This window comes from Microcebus murinus, chromosome 1 (assembly GCF_040939455.1).
Source record: "Microcebus murinus isolate Inina chromosome 1, M.murinus_Inina_mat1.0, whole genome shotgun sequence".
Taxonomy (NCBI): domain Eukaryota; kingdom Metazoa; phylum Chordata; class Mammalia; order Primates; family Cheirogaleidae; genus Microcebus; species Microcebus murinus.
Window position 1 is genome coordinate 70,307,920 of NC_134104.1, and position 19,581 is coordinate 70,327,500.

A 19,581-nucleotide genomic window follows, 5' to 3' on the forward strand; every position below is an offset into this window, starting at 1 on the left:
AGCTACTCAGGAGGCTGAGACAGAAGGATTGCTTGAGCCTAGGAGTCTGAGGTTGTTGTGAGTTAGGCTGATGCCACGGCACTCACTCTAGCCTGGGCAACAAAGCGAGACTCCATCTCAAAAAAAAACCCAAAAAAAACAAAAGAGCAAAGTGCTTCAAGAATGGGGGAGATACTTACGGCAGTGAGGGCTAGATAGATAAGGCCTGCGACTTAACTTGTCCACTGCATTTGCAATGGTGGGAGGCCTTGCACTCACTGTACCTGTGGACGGTTAGCTCTGTAGGAGGAGGCTTTGCCCTTCTGGCGAGAGAAGAGATGCTGTATGCAGATATGGGATGATGTGTAGGTTTGTGGGTGGGAAGATGAGGATGTTCCCTCTTCATGGTCTATATTTTCCTAGTAAAATAGGAGGTAAGGGGACTGCAAGGGGGGAGGACAAGCAAGGATAGGGGTTTTGAGGATGGGGAGAGATGCAAGATAGTCTTTGTGGAAAGTCAAGTCAGGGTTGCATGCAAGTAGGGCTGTTATCTATACACAGTTGAGATAATAGGTTAGCTCTTAAGGGGCCAGTAGGATCAGAGGAGGGAAGGGCTGACCCCAGTATGAATAGGGCCCAGGCCCAGAATCATCATGGACTGAGGATCAGTAAGCCTTCCAGAACTTCTCAAGGCTTGCTCCAGTCCCTTTCTCTCCCATTTTGTACTTCTCCTCTTTCTCTGGCTCCTTCTTTCCCCTCAGCCTATAAACATGTGCAAGCCTTTCCTGGTGACTCAGCATTTCCTCCCAAGTCGGTGTCCAAATTCTCTAATCTCTATACCCAAAACATCTGTAGCACGAAACTTGCTCTTTTCTTTTTCTTATGGTTCTTCCTTGTCTGGCTGTGTGTCGCCTTACAGTGAGGACTTTGGCTGCATCTTAAATTTTGTGGCTCTTCGTGGTCTTTTAAAGGCCCGAGTGCAATGACAGGTTTACGCTGGGTAGCTTGAAGGTACACACTGCAGCCAGAAGCCTACGAGATCCCTTAAGATTTTAAATAGGTCTGTGCTTTAGGGAGTTCACTCTGAAGGCGAATAGAAGATGGATTTGTCTGAAGGAGACTGTTAGGAAGCTGCTGCAACAGTTCCCGCTAGAATGGATGGTGGCCAGTGAGAAAGGCGATAGGAATTTGTCTTATTAAGGAGGTAAAATAGATAAGACTTGGTGATTGGGTAAGGCAGAGGGCTGAATTAAGAATGACTCAGTCATTCCCAACTTTAATTCTGATGACTGTATAGATGGTGGTGCCAACAGCTGAGGGAAAGGGAGCTATGAAGGCAGAAGATGAGTTCAGTTTGGGATATGCCAAGTGTGGGGTGTCCCTGTGATTGCTAGCGATAGCTGCCTATCAGGCAGTTGGGTATTTGGTTCTTAATTTTGTGGAAGACGTCTGGGCTGGAGATTGCAGATTTGGGAGTTAAAACCATGAGGATGGTGGCAATTCCCCAAGAGTGGGTAGAGTGAAAAGAGCCATGTTGGCAAAGAGTGGAGTCCTGCATTGAAGGTGCAGATTCACAATTGGTGGCACTTAAGGATGCCACCAAAGGAAGCAGAGGCCTTTACTGAGCTGTGATAATTGGGAGAGCGCATGCTTCTGGAAATCAAGGTAGTAGAGAGCTTCCAGAAAGTGAGAGCCATCCAAGGTGTCACATGTAGCAGAGAGAGATCCAGAGACATAAGGCCGGAGGAATCTGCCAGATTTGGCAAGATGAAGGTCATAGGTTGCCTGAACAGGGTGTAGAAGGCTGTGAGTGGGAGGAGAAGCAGCAGACTGTCAAGTGTTGAGGAATGAGGATGTGGAGGCAGCAGGGCAGACCACTGTTAGAGGTATGCAGAAGAGGGAGAGAAGCACTTGGAAGTTAATTGGAGAGGACACTTCGAGTGGAGAGTTGGCTTGATAGTCTTATTTTTAGGACTTGGAGAGACTTGAGCTTATTTAAAGGCTGAGAGGACCCAGCTACTCGGGAGGCTAAGGCAGAAGGATTGCTTGAGCCCAGGAGTTTGAGGTTGCTGTGAGCCTCACTGATGCCATGCACTCTAGCCCAGGCAACAGAGTGAGACTCTGTCTCAAAAAAAAAAAAAAAAAAAAGAAAAAAAGAAAAGAAAAGAAAAAGAAAGAAATATTGAATATTAAAGACTGAGAGGAAACAGTAAACGGCAGGAGTCAAGGTGGTGGGGAGAGATGAGGGAGGTTTTTAGGGCCCAGCCTCACTCAGATGCCTTTATTACAGCTTACCCGACACTTCCACACCCCTTATCTCATTTAATCATTCAGCACCTTGAGGCTGGAAACAAACGGTGAGGCTGGAAACAAAACGGTCAGCCCAGGGGTTGCCAAGACACAGCTGTGAACTCATGCCGTCCAGTGCGCTGTCCACGCCAAGCAGAGCGCAGAGAAATGCCACGAAACTGTTCAGCTCCACACAGCCTAGGGGACGGGAGACGTGCTCCTTGCCCCTGACGAGGCGCTACCAGTGTCGTGGACTCGAGGCGTGTGCTGTCCCAGATGAGGTGTAATCATGTGCCGGTGGACCAGGGGTGGCGGCCCCGGATAAATGTCGGAAGGTGAATGCTCTCTGCCCGGGTGAGGTGCCAAGTGCGGTGGACAGGGCTCGCGCAAATGCCGTCCCCTGCGCTACGACGCTTAAGCAGCTGAGAGTACTGTTAGCGGCAAGGCGAAATAACAGCAGCGGTGGCGCGGCGTCAGGGCGCGGGCCAGGTGGACCCCGGGCCGGAAGGGGGCCGCAGCCCAGGGCAGCAGGTGGCTGAGCTCGTCCCGGGCGCGTCGCCAAGGGGACGCCGCGAAAACCAAACTCGCGATTGGGATATCCCGCCGGGGCCCGACCCCGACGTAAACCCAGTGCCGAGGCAAGCATTTCATTTGCATGCAGCACGGTCGGAAGAAACTCCTTCCCGCCGGAGGCGATCGGTAGGCGGACGGGAGCTTTCCCCTTGTTCCAGTTCTCCGCCCCAGGCCGGCGCCCAGAGCCGGCTGTGAAATGAGAATTACAGTTTTTTGTTTGTTTGGCGGGGGTAAAGTATTACAGAGACCTGGATTGGGAGCTAGGATCTGGTTTCCTCTCCACCTTTCCAGCACAAGCTTCCTCTAGGACCGCGATTCTGGGCAAGTCTAATGTGGTCACTGGGCCTCAGTCTCCCTGCTCATAAAATGGGGATTTGGACTATGATCTTGCCTTGCATGGTCAGGACAGCACACCCCACCTCCTCCTGCCAAGAAAAGCGGCCTTCCATCACGGTCCCCAACCCGCCACCCAGCTCTTTTGCAAAGCTTTCCCCTACCATTTCTTTTCTTTGCTTGCCCTGGGGACTGAAGGCGAGGAGGTGGGCGTGGCCAGGGTTTAGCCACACCCACCGCTCGGCCCGCCCCTGACGTCCCCTCGCGCTCCTCCGCCCTGGGCACTGGGATGAGGCAATCACGTGACCTCACATCCGGCGCGGGAGTCCGGAGCTCGCGGCGCGCTCGCCTCCTGCCCGCCGGCTCTCCCCGCAGCGTGATCGGGGCGCCGCCGCCGAGGGGAGGGGGGTTCGCTACGTCTCAGGCGGCGGGAGGCCGTTTCGGAGTGCACACCGCCCCCCTCCCCTGACCGCCTCCTTTTGCCGCCCTCCCTTGTTCTCGCCCTGCCCGACTGCACGCCGCCGCCGCGGGCGCCGAGGAGCAGAGCGCGGACGCCCCTGCGCCGGCCCGGCCCGGGCCCCGCCGCGGCGCCTCCTTCCCAGAGCGACCGGCAGCGCGCGGCGGCGGCGGCGGCGCCTCGAGCCCGAGCGACCCGCGGCCGCCGGCGCCGGCCGAGGGCGATGGGGCTGGGCTGAGGCGAGGCGAGGCGGCGGCGGCGGCGACAGCGGCGGCCCGGCCCCCCGCGGCCCCTTGGCTGCCCCGGCTGGGAGGCCGCCGAGGAGACGGCGCGGCGGCCGCCGGTGAGTGTCCCCGGCGAGCGGGGTTGGGCGGTGGGTGGTGGTGATGGAGGACATTAGAGGAGGCGAATGGTATAGTCCGGGGTGGTGGGTACCAGGTGAGTTTACGGTCTGCCTGCTCGGGCCGGAATTGGGCATCACTTCTCAGGGAAGGTGTGTGTGCTGGGGAGGGAGAGCTAAGACCGGGGGATTTCTGGGACAGGTGAGGCGAGGAGGAGGGATCCACGTTGTGGGTGTGAAGGCCTGGTGTGGACACGCTGCCTGCGGGGAGGGCGACCGTGTGAGGGGGGCGGGAACGAGGTGGTAGTCCAGCCCATTTAGAAAGTTAGGGAGATGGTGTGGTCTTGTGGTCGAAGGTGGGGGTGTTGGCAGGGCGCTTGATGGGTTTGTGCGGGATCCTAGTTCGTCCTTAGTCACGGAGTCGTAGAGCTCCTTGCTCATCTCCGTATTTTACAGGTAAAATAAGAGTCTGGAAGAAAAGTGATTTTTCTGACTTGCTTAAGGCCTCTCACTCGGACACTGTCAGTGAGGACTAGGAAAACCCAGGGCCCTTTCCTTTAGTACTTTCGTGGCCACTCTCTGTCGCTTTTCCTTCTCCCCATTCCCTTCACAAAGTCAGGTTCTGGTGGAAGTATGACCTCTGTTTTTTTTGGGGGGGGGGAGTGGGTTAGGTAGGGAGGAGGGAAAGGGAATTGAGTTGGAGATTGACAGTAACTGAGTTCAGGGCTTCCCAATTTGTAAAGCTTTTGTGACAGGTGTTTATTGTTTCCTCTTCTCATAGATCTGGCAGAAACATCCTAGGATCTTGGTGTTTGGACATAGGAGGTATGAATCACTCACATAATTAGCTACTTTTAATCATCAGTGTCTTACAGCTATATTTAGTGGTTCTGTTAGTGCAAAATGAATGGGTATGGAGTCGTAAACCTAGAAACAGACCTGTTTTCCTCTACACATGATTCTGAACTAGATGAGTAGAAGGTATTGGAGTATGTAATAGCTATTTTAGATCTATGAGGCATGAAGTTAAAATTTTAAAAATCTAAGAAATACAGGGACTTTAAAAATTATTGCAAAATAGTTTTCTAAAGGTTTTGTTGCTAAAATGAAGATGTTTTGATTTGATTCTTTTGAAGGGTGAGTAGATAGTTAAAAGTGCTGTTTGGTTGGAACTTAGCCTCTTTACCAAGGTACACATTAATTTTGTTTCACTGGAGTATATGTGGCATTCTTTTCTCTAGAGCATTGTTGCTTTGCCAAATAGGCTTTTGGTTGCTAGCATAGATGTGTGTGGGCATCCAGTCCTAATTTATAACCCCCTTTGAGGTGAATCAGTTCCTGGAAGTTGTTTGAAATAGTAAACCTATTATTAATGATTGTATAACTTTTGCTACTGTCTTTGTTTTTGCATTATACACAGATCAGGCTGAAGGTAAAACAGTTAAGTGAAATTTCTGAACATTGTTAAAACAACAGTGCCTGCTTTTGGTCAGGGGATTGGGTAAGAAAAGTGACACTGGTTACTTCAACTAATAAGTGGTACAGTGATAATTAAATAAAACATATTAACTAGCAGTGTATTTTTTTTTTTTTTTTTTTTGAGACAGAGTCTCACTCTGTTGCCCAGGCTAGAGTGAGTGCCGTGGCGTCAGCCTAGCTTACAGCAACCTCAAACTCCTGGGCTCAAGCAATCCTGCTGCCTCAGCCTCCCAAGTAGCTGGGACTACAGGCATGCACCACCATGCCCGGCTAATTTTTTGTATATATATTAGTTGGCCAATTTATTTATTAATTAATTTATTATTTATTTATTTCTATTGATAGTAGAGACGGGGTCTCGCTCTTGCTCAGGCTGGTTTCGAACTCCTGACCTCGAGCAATCTGCCCGCCTCGGCCTCCCAGAGTGCCAGGATTACAGGCCTGAGCCACCGCACCCGGCCCACTAGCAGTGTATTTTGAAAATAAAGTTGACTAGCTTCCAGATGTTATAGTGTTAAATTATGTTGTGGGAAAGCCAATTTCTTTGTCCCGGCCAAGTAAGCTTTATTTTGGGAGACCGCTGCTAATTAAAAAAAACTTTTTTTTGAGACAGAGTCTCACTCTATTGTCTGGGCTGGAGTGCCATGACGTCAGCCTAGCTCACAGCAACCTCAGACTCCTGGGCTTAAGCGATCCTTCTGCCTCAGCCTCCTGAGTAGCTGGGACTACAGGCATGCACCACCATGCATGGCTAATTTTTTCTATATATTTTTAGTTGACCAATTAATTTCTTTCTATTTTTAGTAGAGATGGGTCTCGCTCTTGCTGAGGCTGGTTTTGAACTCCTGACCTTGAGTGATCCTCTCACCTCCACCTCCCAGAGTGGTTAGGCTCTGAATTAAATACTTTACATGAATTAGTTCACTCAATAATACTGTTACTGAGGTTCAGAGATGTTAAGTTGCCTGTCATAGCTAACCTTATAGCCCTAGAAATAGAAATATTTTTGTCACAGTGCAGTAATATAATAACGTAGAGCTAGGATTCTGGCTGTCTTCAAAGTACCTTGTACTGTAAGTTGCTTAACTTCTCTGACCTTTTTTTCATACTTTATTAACAAAGAAGAATGATAATAGCCCAGACGGTGTTGTGGATTAACTGAGAACATATGTAAAGAAAGGAGCACTCTTCCTGGCACACAATAAATAGTTCCTATCCTTTTTCCATTCCATATACTCAATGAAGCTATGCTTGTGTAGCATGGTGGCTTTGTAAGCACTGTAAATGTGAGGTTTTAAAGTAGGAATATACACTTTTCCCCTCAGCGGCCTGAGGTGATCTGTGAAAATGGTTTGCCGTTCACTTGACCCAGAAAACTCCACAAAATCTTGCAAGTCAAGAGGTTCAAATTTTCGTGTTCACTTTAAGAGCATTCATGAAACTGCCCAGGCCATCAGGGGTATGCATATATGAAAAGGCACCAAGTATCTGAAAGATATTTCCCTAAAGGAAGAATGTGTACCATTCTGACTTTATAATAGTGGAGTTGGTAGGTGTGTCCAAGCCAAACAGTGGGGCTGGATACAAGGTCAGTTGCCCAAAAAGAATGCTGAATTTTTTCTGCACATGCTTAAAAATGCAGAGAGTAATGCTGAACTCTTAAGGTTTTAGATGTAGATTCTCTGGTCACTGAGGATATGAATAAAGCACCTAAGATGTGGTACCGAACTTACAGAGCTCATGGTCAGATTGACCCATACATGAGCTCCCTCTGCCACATAGAAATGATACTCACTGAAATGGAACAAATTGTTCCAAAACCAGAAGAGGAGGTTACACAGAAGAAAAAGATATCCCAGAAGAAACTGAAGAAACAAAAACTTATGGAATGGGATTAGATGCAACATAAAATAAATGCAAATAACAGTTAAAGGAAAATAAATATGAATATGCTGTACTTCTAAGATAAATAATAATCATAGATGTGCTTAGATCATATTACTGTAGAAATCAGCCTACTCTATAGTTAAACTCAGGAAGAACAAGCAGTGATATACCCTGTGGAACTTTGTCTTTATTCTGTATTTTTCCTCAGTAGTTTAGGTGACCGTGGAAATGAGAACTTTATACTTGAGAGTGACAACAAAGTTGTTGTAATTTTGAAAATCTTGGAAGACGGAAATACAATTTCAAAATGATGTTGATTATGTGGTTTATCTAAAGTAGATTCTAGCCGGGCGCGGTGGCTCATGCCTGTAATCCTAGCACTCTGGGAGGCCAAGGCGGGCGAATTGCTTGAGGACAGGAGTTTGAAACCAGCCTGAGCATGAGCGAGACCCTGTCTCTATTATAAATAGAAAGAAATTAATTGGCCAACTAATATATATAGAAAAAAAAATTATCTGGGCATGGTGGCGCATGCCTGTAGTCCCAGCTATTTGGGAGGCTGAGGCAGAAGGATCGCTTGAGCCCAGGAGTTTGAGATTGCTGTGAGCTAGGCTGATGCCATTGCACTCTAGCCCAGGCAACAGAGCAAGACTCTGTCTCTAAATAAATAGGCAACAGAGTGAGACTCTGTCTCAAAAGAAAGAAAAAGAAGAAAGGAAGAAAGAAAGAAAGAAAGATTCTGTTTGCAGGTATACTTGGCAACTTAAACTAACTATATAGTGCTAGGTGGGTGACCTTTTATGTGAATGGACCATAAATTAAATAGGAATTGGCAACTTACCACTTATTAAAGAGAACTCTCTCAAAACCATTCACAGTGGCATGCTAAAAGAAGTAGAATTAGGCTGGGAGCAGTGGCTCACACCTGTAATCTTAGCACTCTGGGAGGCTGAGACAGGTGGATTGCTCAAAGGTCAGGAGTTCAAAACAGCTTGTGTAAGAGTGAGACCCCGTCTCTACTATAAATAGAAAGAAATTAATTGGCCAACTTATCTATCTATCTATCTATCTATCTATCTATCTATCTATCTATCTATCTAATTAGCCGGGCATGGTGATGCATGTCTGTAGTCCAGCTACTTGGGAGGCTGAGGCGGGAGGATCGCTTGAGCCTAGGAGTTTGAGGTTGCTGTGAGCTAAGCTGTTGCCATGGCACTCTAGCCCGGGCAACAAAAGTGAGACTCTGTCTCAAAAAAAAAAAAAAAAAAAGAAGAAGTAGAATTAGTGTCTGATATCTGATAAGATGACATATTTGATACATCACCAGAAGGATTCTAGTGACGGAATGCATTCTGAATATGCCATGTCTCCTGTTGGTAAATCTGGATCGAAGAGGTAGCTAATAGGATTTTTAGCCTTTTGTTTTGGAACATAGTTTGTGTGAAATGAAGCTGACTGGCCTATGGACAGAATAAATTTGTAGTCATCAAGACCATGTTCTAATTATAATTAGCCCACCTAACTAGTTCAGATAACATGTAAGAAGCAAAAAGCAAAAAAAAAAAAAAATAATTGTTAGATTCTTATTTGAGTTTTGTTGATCTTTATATTCTTTTTTTTTTTTTTTTTTTGAGACAGAGTCTCACTTGTTGCCCAGGCTAGAGTGAGTGCCGTGGTGTCAGCCTAGCTCACAGCAACCTCAAACTCCTGGGCTCAAGCCATCCTCCTGCCTCAGCCTCTCGAGTAGCTGGGACTACAGGCATGCGCCACCATGCCCGGCTAATTTTTTCTATATATATTAGTTGGCCAATTAATTTCTTTCTATTTATAGTAGAGACGAGGTCTCGCTCTTGCTCAGGCTGGTTTCGAACTCCTGACCTTGAGCAATCTGCCTGTCTCGGTCTCCCAGAGAGCTAGGATTACAGGCAGGCGTGAGCCACCGCGCCCGGCCGATCTTTATATTCTGAGAGTAGAGAAATAAGAGGTTCAGAATTAGAGCACATATTTTAATTCAGACTCAGGTAAATCTTTTTTTTTATATTAATATGGAAAATGTATTTGTTACCTACCTAGTATTTTCTTTCTTGGCTTTATGGTTTCTTTTACCTATATGTTTTATGGAACTACTCAGGAAAATGCCTTCTTTGGGTCTTATTTGTTCTTTCTGTGTGCAGCACAGTTGAAGAATGGAGAATGCTAGTTATAGATACACTGGGCGTATCACCAACTTCCAATGAATCAAAAAACAACCAAGTGCTTTTAACCCTAAAACTTTCTAGAGACAAATTTTATCATCTGTGCTAATTCAGAAGACACAATGAGAACCATATGGTCATAGTGATCATATTTCCCAAATTGTAAATTTGTCTCATATAATCTGAGGAATACTTGAGGTGGAAACAACAGCAATGAAAATTTAAGTCCAGGAAGTGTGGTCTCATGAACTCCATGGCTACCTTTTTTTTTAAAATTTATTGTCTTTATTTTTTTTCTTTTCTTCTTTTTTTCCATCAGAGGATGCCAAGAATGCGGCTACTATTGCTTGCCTGTCCCATCCAAATCCAGACTTAGTTAAATCTTGAAAAAAGTAGATATTTATAAGGTAGAAGGCCCCTAAGGTAATGATCATGATCCTAAACATTATGAGCTACAAACATTTGTATCAGTAAGGTTAAAAATAGAGGTAATGTGAGATGTTGTGAATAAATCTGGTAGTTGGAAAAAATAACTGTTATAGTTAAGAAATGATTTTATGCTAATTGGTAAGAAGGGAGAAAAATGGGGTGAAGGCAAGAGAGAGCTGTCCAAATAATCACATGTCTGAGAGTGAGTAAAGTTGTTTGAGGATGGGGTTGCTGAAAAGTTCTCATACAACAATTCTTCAGAGAGAACTACCCCAACACCAGACCCGTTAACATCTTGGACCCCAGTGTCACATTGGGGCCTTTGCTAGAGTCTGAGATGGTAAAACATTAACTCAAATAGTAAACTTTAAGACTGCCAAATTAATCTGTTAATCAAAATTTTGTCTCTCTTGTTCATTTACTTCCTATGCATTTTACTTTTTTTTTTTTGAGACAGAGTCTCACTTTGTTGTCCAGGCTAGAGTGAGTGCCGTGGCATCAGCCTAGCTCACAGCAACCTCAAACTCCTGGGCTCGAGTGATCCTTCTGCCTCAGCCTCCCGAGTAGCTGGGACTACAGGCATGTGCCACTATGCCTGGCTAATTTTTTATATATATATATCAGTTGGCCAATTAATTTCTTTCTGTTTATAGTAGAGACGGGGTCTCACTCTTGCTCAGGCTGGTTTTGAACTCCTGACCTTGAGCAATCCGCCCGCCTCGGCCTCCCAAGAGCTAGGATTACAGGCGTGAGCCACAGCGCCCGGCCTTGCATTTTACTTTTAAAAGATCAATTGATGGTGACTAGTTAGGTAAGAAATTAAATTTCTAGAAAAAGTGAGTTAACTGTGAATTTCCTGATTACATGCTTTGGAATTTGCTGATATTTTTAGAATTTTTCTCAAATCTTAAATAAAAATATTTAACTATTGTTGGATAGTAAAGTGAAAGATAGTTCAGTCTCAGTGATAGCAAGCTAGTTTAATTGACTATTTTATTTTGTTTTTCTTATTTTCTTCACAAAGGAGTTAGACATTGAAATAAAGAGGTGTGAAACTGGAAAATAATTCTGAGAAGTCATAGATTATTTAGACTAGCCCCTCCCCACTTTTTTTTTTTTGAGACAAGAGTCTCACTCTGTTGCCCGGGCTACAGTGCCTTGGCATCAGCTTAGCTCACAGCAACCTCAAACACCTGGGCTCAAGCAATCCCCCTGCCTCAGCCTTCCAAGTAGCTGGGACTACAGGCATGCGCCACCATGCCCGGCTAATTTTTTCTATGTATTTTTAGTTGGCCAATTAATGTCTTTCTATTTTTTAGTAGAGACAGGGTCTCCCTGTTGCTTAGGCTGGTTTCGAACTCTGATCTTGAGCCATCCTCGAGCTTCGGCCTCCCAGAGTGATAGGATTACAGGCGTGAGCCACTGCACCTGGCCCGCCTAGCCCCTTTTTTACAGAGGAGGAAACTGATGTCCAGAGAAGTAACTGATAGCATAAAGGATCTAGAGTTAGAACTCATGTCTTTCTCTTAGTTGGGTATTCTTTCTACCCTTCCCTTTTTTGTACTCTGTAGTAATGGGACATTTCAAAACTCAGTGTGTTGTTTTTTCCTACTGCGAGCTACCTTTTAAGGGTTGCCTTTGATTGCTTGACAGACTTCTTAAAACAAACTATTTTTAGTTTGTTTTAAAATGAGTCATGGAATTGCTCCCACATATCTGTCTAGGGTGGCTTCATTACAGCATCCCTGTTGCTCTGTTTGTGAAATAGGATAAAAAATATCTTAGTTGTTAAGTTATTAATTTATTTTGATATAAAAGACAATTGTTTTGGTTCCTAATTCTTTTTTTTTTTTTTTGAGACAGAATCTCGCTTTGTTGCCTAGGCTAGAGTGAGTGCCATGGCGTCAGCCTAGCTCACAGCAACCTCAAACTCCTGGGCTCAAGCGATCCTTCTGTCTCAGCCTCCCAAGTAGCTGGGACTACAGGCATGAGCCACCATGCCCGGCTAATTTTTTCTATATATATTAGTTGGCCAATTAGTTTCTTTCTATTTATAGTAGAGATGGGGTCTCGCTCTTGCTCAGGCTGGTTTCGAACTCCCGACCTCGAGCAATCCACCCACCTCGGCCTCCCAGAGAGCTAGGATTACAGGCGTGAGCCACCGTGCCCGGCCCCTAATTCTTTTTGATTGATCTAAAGAGCTCAGTAAAGTGAAATCACCTTTTATGTAGGGTCTTTGAGCCTAAATTGTCATTTAGTGTAAAAATGCTGTATAGTAAAAATTATCTTTACTAGCACTTTAAGAGGCGGAGGTGGGCGATTCCGGAGGTTAGGAGTTCGATACCAGCCTGAATAAGAGCGAGACCCCGTCTCTACTATAAATAGAAAGAACTTAATTGACCAACTAATATATAGAAAAAATTAGCCGGGCATGGTGGCGCATGCCTGTAGTCCCAGCTACTCAGGAGGCTGAGGCAGGAGGATCGCTTGAGCCCATGAGTTTGAGGTTACTGTGAGCTAGGCTGACGCCACGGCACTCACTCTAACCTGGGCAACAAAGTGAGACTCTGTCTCAAAAAAAAAAATTATCTTTGAAAAAGTCCTTTTTTTTTTATTTTTTGAGGCAGAATCTCACTTTGTTGCCCAGGCTAGAGTGAGTGCTGTGGCGTCAGCCTAGCTCACAGCAACCTCAAACTCCTGGGCTCAAGCTATTCTCCTGCCTCAGCCTCCCGAGTAGCTGGGACTACAGGCATGCGCCACCTTGCCCGGCTAATTTTTTCTATATATTAGTTGGTCGATTAATTTCTTTCTATTTATAGTAGAGACAGGGTCTCGCTCTTATTCAGGCTGGTTTCGAACTCCTGACCTGGAACAGTCCGGCCGCCTCAGCCTCCCAGAGTGCTAGGATTACAGGCGTGAGCCATTGAGCCCAGCCTGAAAAAGTCCTTTTAAAAGTCACCAGTTTTAACAAAAAAAAAAAAAAAAAAAAAAAAAGTCACCAGTTTTTTTAACCTTATGCTGGATGGGCAAAGAAAACAAAAAAACAAAAACAAACAAAAACTAATAAAAACAAAAGGAAGAAAAAGGGTCCCGTTTGAAAACCAGTTAAACTGACATACTGTCTTTCAAGTTCAACAGCCAGTGTTTCCTCTAGCTTTAGAAAGGTTACTTTTTTGGTGAGCTGGAATCCTAATAAGCTATGTAAGATGCCTTTTGACAGGTGAATGGGACTTCACATTGACTGAGGAACAACAGATTTATATTTTCCATTTCATGGTCACTCTGGGATATGGACATAAAGGCAGGCATCCTGTAGCCATTATTTAAACGATTTTTCTCTCTTGCTTTGCTTTTCCCCCTAGTATAGGTAGTTGAATTGGTTTAATTAAATGCATATATGATGTGACTCCACAGTATGAATAATGGAGAAAGAAATTAGGTATTTATGAAAATCTGCTATCTCCCTAAGGTTATAACATGCAGAGATCTAGCATAATTAAAAGGCTAGGTAATAAAGTTGGGAATATTGGGAGATCGTTGGTACTTTGTGTAATTCTGTGTTGATACTCAACTACTGTGAATGTTTTTAAGAGTTAATGTCTTCCTTACTGCTAGCAAGATATGCATTGTTTTAAAAATACTATGTAACTTATTAATGCTTTCCATGAAATTTAAGGTATCCGAACTTAAATATAGCTGTGATGATAGCACAGTAAGAAAACATCAGTCTTTAAAAAAAAATTATGGTGACTAAATATTTAAGAGTCGTATGCCCTGGGAGAGGGCATGGTATATTGGATAAAAACGTGGGCTTCAGAGTCACATACAAGTGATTTTGAATTACAGTGCCATCACTAACAAGCTTTGTAGGCTGGGTTAAGTAAATCACTTAACCTGTTTTAATTTCTTTATTTGCCAAATAGAGATGATAAAACATACCTTAGAGCAGCAGTCCCCAACCTTTTTGGCACCAGGGACCGGTTTCATGGAAGACAGTTTTTCCAGGGACCTGGCGGGGGAGGGGATGGTTTGGGGATGATTCGACCTTATTACAGGGTTTATTGTGTACTTTTTTCCTATTATTATTACATTGTAATATATAATGAAATAATTATACAACTCACCATAATGCAGAATCAGTGGGAGCCCTGAGCTTGTTTTCCTGCAACTAGATGGTCTCATTTGGGGCTGAGGGGTGATGGTGACTATAAATACAGATGACGTTTCACTTGTTAGTCCACCACTTACCTCCTGCTGTGTGGCCCGGTTCTTAACAGGCCACAGACTGGTTGTTACTGGTCTGTGGCCCAGGGTTGGACACCACAGCCTTAGAGAATTATAAGGATTTAAGAGTCTGAGTAGGCTGGGCACGTAGTGGCTCACACCTGTAATCCTAGCAGTCTGAGAGGCCAAGGCAGGCGGATCACTCAAGGTCAGAAGTTCGAAACCAGCCTGAGCAATAGTGAGACCTGGTCTGTACTAAAAATAGGAAGAAAATTAATTGGCCAAGTAAAATATATAGAACAAAATGAGCCGGGCATGGTGGCACCGCATGCCTGTAGTCCTAGCTACTCTCGAATCTGAGGCAGTAGGATTGCTTGAGCCCCAGGAATTTGAGGTTGCTATGAGCTAGGCTGACACAACGGCACTCCAGCCAGGGCAACAAAGTGATATTCTGTCTCAAAAAAAAAAACAAAAAACAAATGATGTGATATTGAAGCTTTTTTTTTTTTTTTTTTTGAGACAGAGCCCCAGGTAGAGTGCAGTGGCATCATCATAGCTTACTGCAACTTCCAACTTCAACTCCTGGGCTCAAGTGATCTTTCTGCCTCAACCGCTTGAGTAGCTGGGACTATAGGTTCCCCCCACCATGCCTGACTAATTCGTTTCTGTTTCTTTTTCTTTTTTGGTAGAGAGGAGTCTTACTCTTGCTAAGGCTGGTCTTCAACTCCTGACCTCAGGTGATCCTCCTGCCTTGGCCTCCCAGAGTGCTAGGATTACAGGCCTGAGCTAGTGGCGCCCAGCCTGTTCCAGCTTTTCATAGGGAAAACACAGCATGATTTTGCATCTTTGGTAGCAACATCCTAAAAAGCTATAGATGCTAACCTTATGTATCTCTGATATACATTTTAAGTATATTGATCTTCCTGTTTGTGTCTCTAGTGTGTTTTTTTTTTTTTTTTTGAGACAGAGTCTCACTTTGTTGCCCAGGCTAGAGTGAGTGCCATGGCGTCAGCCTGGCTCACAGCAGTCTCAAACTCCTGGGCTTAAGCGATCCTTCTGCCACAGGCTCCCAGGTAGCTGGGACTACAAGCACGCGCCACCATGCCCGGCTAATTTTTTTCTATATATATTAGTTGGCCAATTAATTTCTTTCTACTTATAGTAGAGATGGGGTCTCGCTGACCTCAAGCAATCCACCCGCCTCGGCGGCCTCCCAGAGTGTTAGGATTACAGGTGTGAGCCACCGCGCCCAGCCTATAGTGTGTTTGCAGTCTGTCTTCTCTATCCTTTATGCTGCTTTTACCCAATGTCTGTCCCTGGCCACATTATAAAATTTAAAATTGTGTTTAATTATGTTTATTTAATAGTACTTTGTATGCCTTATTTTCGTTTAAAAATACTGATTAGCAAAATGTTTCTACATCGTTTTTTGAAAAGAAGACTTTAAATTTTATTGCATTATTTCAGGACAGGGAAAGACAAAAAAGAAGAAAATATAAAATAAAAATAAAATTTTATTTTATTCTTTTTTTTTTTATTTATTTTTATTTTTATTTTTATTATTTTTTTACTTTTTAACCACTAGACCACCAGGGAATATTTTATTCTTGTGGCTTCTGGATTGATTTCTTCAAATATGGGTCATTGGTTTTTCATAGACGGAAGATTTTTCATCCATCTTCTAGACCATGCCTTAACTTCTTAAGCTATAAATTTTCTAAGCTCATTCATAATTTTTAGCTGTGGTTTCCTAAAGTTTCTCCTTTAAAAAAATTTTTTTTTTATTTTCCTAAGCACATGAGATGGAAACCTTATTTAATGCTAATTATAATAATATAGTTGAGTGCATATATAGTAATAACATATATTGGGTATCGGGCAGATGGGCGAGGGGAAGAAGGCATGTATGTAATGGGTGCATGTAATTATACACATGTGTAATGGATGTATGTGTAATGGATGCATGTATGTAATGGATGTATATAATTACACACATATAATGGGTGTGGTGTGGTGTGCACCATGTAGGGGATGGACACGCTTGAACCTCTTACTTGGGTATAGCTAGGGCAAATATACATAAACTAAACGTTTTTTTTTTTTTTTTTTTTTTTTTTTTTTTTTTTTGAGACAGAGTCTCGCTTTGTTGTCCAGGCTAGAGTGAGTGCCGTGGCGTCAGCCTAGCTCACAGCAACCTCAAACTCCTGGGCTCAAGCCATCCTCCTGCCTCAGCCTCCCGAGTAGCTGGGACTACAGGCATGCGCCACCATGCCCGGCTAATTTTTTATACATATATCAGTTGGCCAATTAATTTCTTTCTATTTATAGTAGAGACGAGGTCTCGCTCTTGCTCAGGCTGGTTTTGAACTCCTGACCTTGAGCAATCCGCCCGCCTCGGCCTCCCAAGAGCTAGGATTACAGGCGTGAGCCACAGCGCCCGGCCTAAACTAAACGTTTGTACCCCCGTAATATGCTGAAATAAAAAAAAAATTTAAAAAGATAGTTCAGTTTACTAAGTAAAATATAAAATACTGTAGGCAAATAACATAATTTTATCTGGAATGCTTATTTGAAATACTAACCTTGAGAATTCTTAGTTAAAATATATTACTTTGTGGGTCTTTTTGATATGAAAATGTGCTTTTTATAGTTATCAACACTACCTTAGAGTTAGTTGAAGAATAATTTTGAGCTAACCTTTGGCGGTTTTCTGTTCACTTTTTGGTGAGAAGAATAGAATAAACAAAATTCAAAAGCATCTTAATGGGTATTTGTCCCCAAATTCTTTCTCATCTCTTGTGTAGTCAGCCCATAGTGAATGCCCCTTCCTTATGTACCTTTAAAAGTTGTGGAAGTGACCAATTATTATAGTGCCTAAGAGTTGTGGTTTTTTGAGACAGAGTCTCGCTCTGTTACCCAGGCTAGAGTGCCGCCATGGTGTCAGTCTAGCTCACAGCAACCTCAAACTCATGGGCTCAAGCGATCCTACTGCCTCAGCCTCCCAAGTAGCTGGGACTACAGGCATACGCCACCATGCCCGGCTAATTTTTCTATATATATACTCGTTGGCCAATTAATTTCTTTCTATTTATAGTAGAGACGGGGTCTAGCTCTTGCTCAGGCTGGTTTTGAACTCCTGACCTCGAGCAGTCCACCCACCTCGGCCTCCCAGAGTGCTAGGATTACAGGCGTGAGCCACTGCGCCTGACCAGAGTTGTGGTTTTATAGATAGCAAGGAAGAAGGCTTGGATTAGGGCCTCTGATATTCCCTTAGGGTTCATCTAACCATTCAATACTATTCTGGTTTCCATATGTGGCATGTACGATACTAGGTGCTGGGGATACATTGATGAATGAGTTCTGCTGTTTTACAGATAGAACAGTCCAGTGGGTGCTGTTGCATTGCACAAGTCTTGAGGATACCATTCACATTGTATTTTTCAGGAATGTGGCCACTTGGCCTGGCCTTGGGTCCCTTTCAGTTGATAAAAGTTCAGAATCTCCATCACCTGTAAGATAATCTGTGTTGTTTATGATGTCAAACAAAAGCTCGTCTACATTATTTGATCTGTCCCTCTTTTTTTTTTTTTTAGCTCCTTTTCCAACCATTCCTAAAAGGCCATCACCCTGTGCTCTAGCCAGTTTAAGTAATTTATGTTCCTGTCATTTTCTGGGATCTCTTACTGATGTACTTCTGCATGTGGTCCTCTACTTGAATTCCGTACATTGGTTTTTTTCCCCTAATATTTCTCCTCTTACTGCTTGTTTGCTTGATGAACTTGATATCCTTCAGGTCTTACTTAAATTTTTTTTTTTTTTGAGACAGTCTACTCTTGTCCGAGCTAGAGTGCTGTGGCATCATCAGCCTAGCTCACAGCAACCTCAAGCCTCCTGAGGCCCAAGCCTCCTGAGTAGCTGGGACTACAGGCATGAACCACCATGCCTGGCTAATTTTTTTTTTTTTAAATATATATATATATTTGAGACAGAATCTCGCTTTGTTGCCCAGGCTAGAGTGAGTGCCATGGCATCAGCCTAGCTCACAGCAACCTCAAACTCCTGAGCTCAAGCAATCCTACTGCCTCAGGCTCCCGAGTAGCTGGGACTACAGGGATGCGCCACCATGTCCGGCTGATTTTTTCTCTCTATATTAGTTAGCCAATTAATTTCTTTCTATTTATAGTAGAGACGGGGTCTTGCTCTTGCTCAGGCTGGTTTCGAACTCCTGACCTTGAGCAATCCGCCCACTCCGGTCTCCCAGAGTGCTAGGTTTACAGGGCGTGAGCCACCATGCCGGGCCAGATTTTTTCTATATATTTTGAGTTGGCCAATTAATTTCTTTCTATTTAGTAGAGACAGTCTCACTCTTGCTCAGGCTGGTTTTGAACTCCTGACCTTGAGCCATCCTCCTGTTTTGGCCTCCCAGAGTTCTAGGATTACAGGCATTAGCTAACATACCAGCCCTTCAGGTCTTACTTAGATCAAGGGACAGTGCTCTGAGTCCTTTTCTGTTCTTAATCCTCCTCTCTTTTCTCTCTGCCCCCATTGCTCACCATTTTGTTTGGTATATGTTTGGTTACTTAGCTGTCTAGCCTATTAGGCTTGGCTCCTTGAGGTTAAAAATTTTTTTTCCTTTTTTTTCATTTTTAAATTTTATTTATTTTTATTATTTTTTTTAGGGGGTGGGTGAATTGTTAGGACAGGTGTTCAGTTGCCTTTTTTTGTTTGTTTGGACAGAGTCTCACTCTGTGGCTCTGGAATGTAGTGGTGTCAATGTAGCTCTCTGCAACCTCCAACTCCTGGGCTCTAAGTGATCCTTCTGGGTCAGCCTGCCTGGTAGCTAGCATGCCTGCATGCCTGGTTGGATTTTTTTTTTTTTCTTTTTGTTAGAGACAGAGTGTCTTGCTCAGGCTAGTCTCGAACTCCTGAGCTTGGGCAATCTTCCCACCTTGGCCTCCCAGAGTGACTGTTAGTATTACATGCATGAGTCACCTTGTCCAGCTGAGGTTAAATTTTAATCTTTGTAATTGCAAGCATTTAGGCCAATAGTTGGTATATGGTAGGCAATAACATTCTTTTTTTTTTTTTTTTTTTTTTTTGAGACAGAGTCTCGCTTTGTTGTCCAGGCTAGAGTGAGTGCTGTGGCGTCAGCCTAGCTCACAGCAACCTCAAACTCCTGGGCTCGAGCGATCCTTCTGCCTCAGCCTCCTGAGTAGCTGGGACTACAGGCATGCGCCACCATGCCCGGCTAATTTTTTATATATATATCAGTTGGCCAATTAATTTCTTTCTATTTATAGTAGAGACGGGGTCTCGCTCTTGCTCAGGCTGGTTTTGAACTCCTGACCTTGAGCAATCCGCCCGCCTCGGCCTCCCAAGAGCTAGGATTACAGGCG

At 44.1% G+C, this 19,581-nt stretch overlaps 1 protein-coding gene across 5 annotated transcripts in view; it reads left to right on the forward strand.

Annotated features, from left to right (window-relative positions):
* The first annotated feature begins 3,496 nt into the window (after window positions 1-3,496).
* ATP13A3 (ATPase 13A3) overlaps window positions 3,497-19,581 on the forward strand; it is a 113,533-nt gene continuing 97,448 nt past the window's right edge. For 2 of the 5 annotated variants that reach the window (XM_012780261.2, XM_012780264.2), the window contains exons 1-2: window positions 3,498-3,974; window positions 4,753-4,796. The gene's annotated coding sequence lies outside the window, so the exon portion shown is untranslated. Of the gene's footprint in view, window positions 3,975-4,347; window positions 4,797-19,581 lie in introns of those variants that run through there. The other 3 variants (XM_012780265.2, XM_012780262.2, XM_076002842.1) reach the window with 3 other exon arrangements.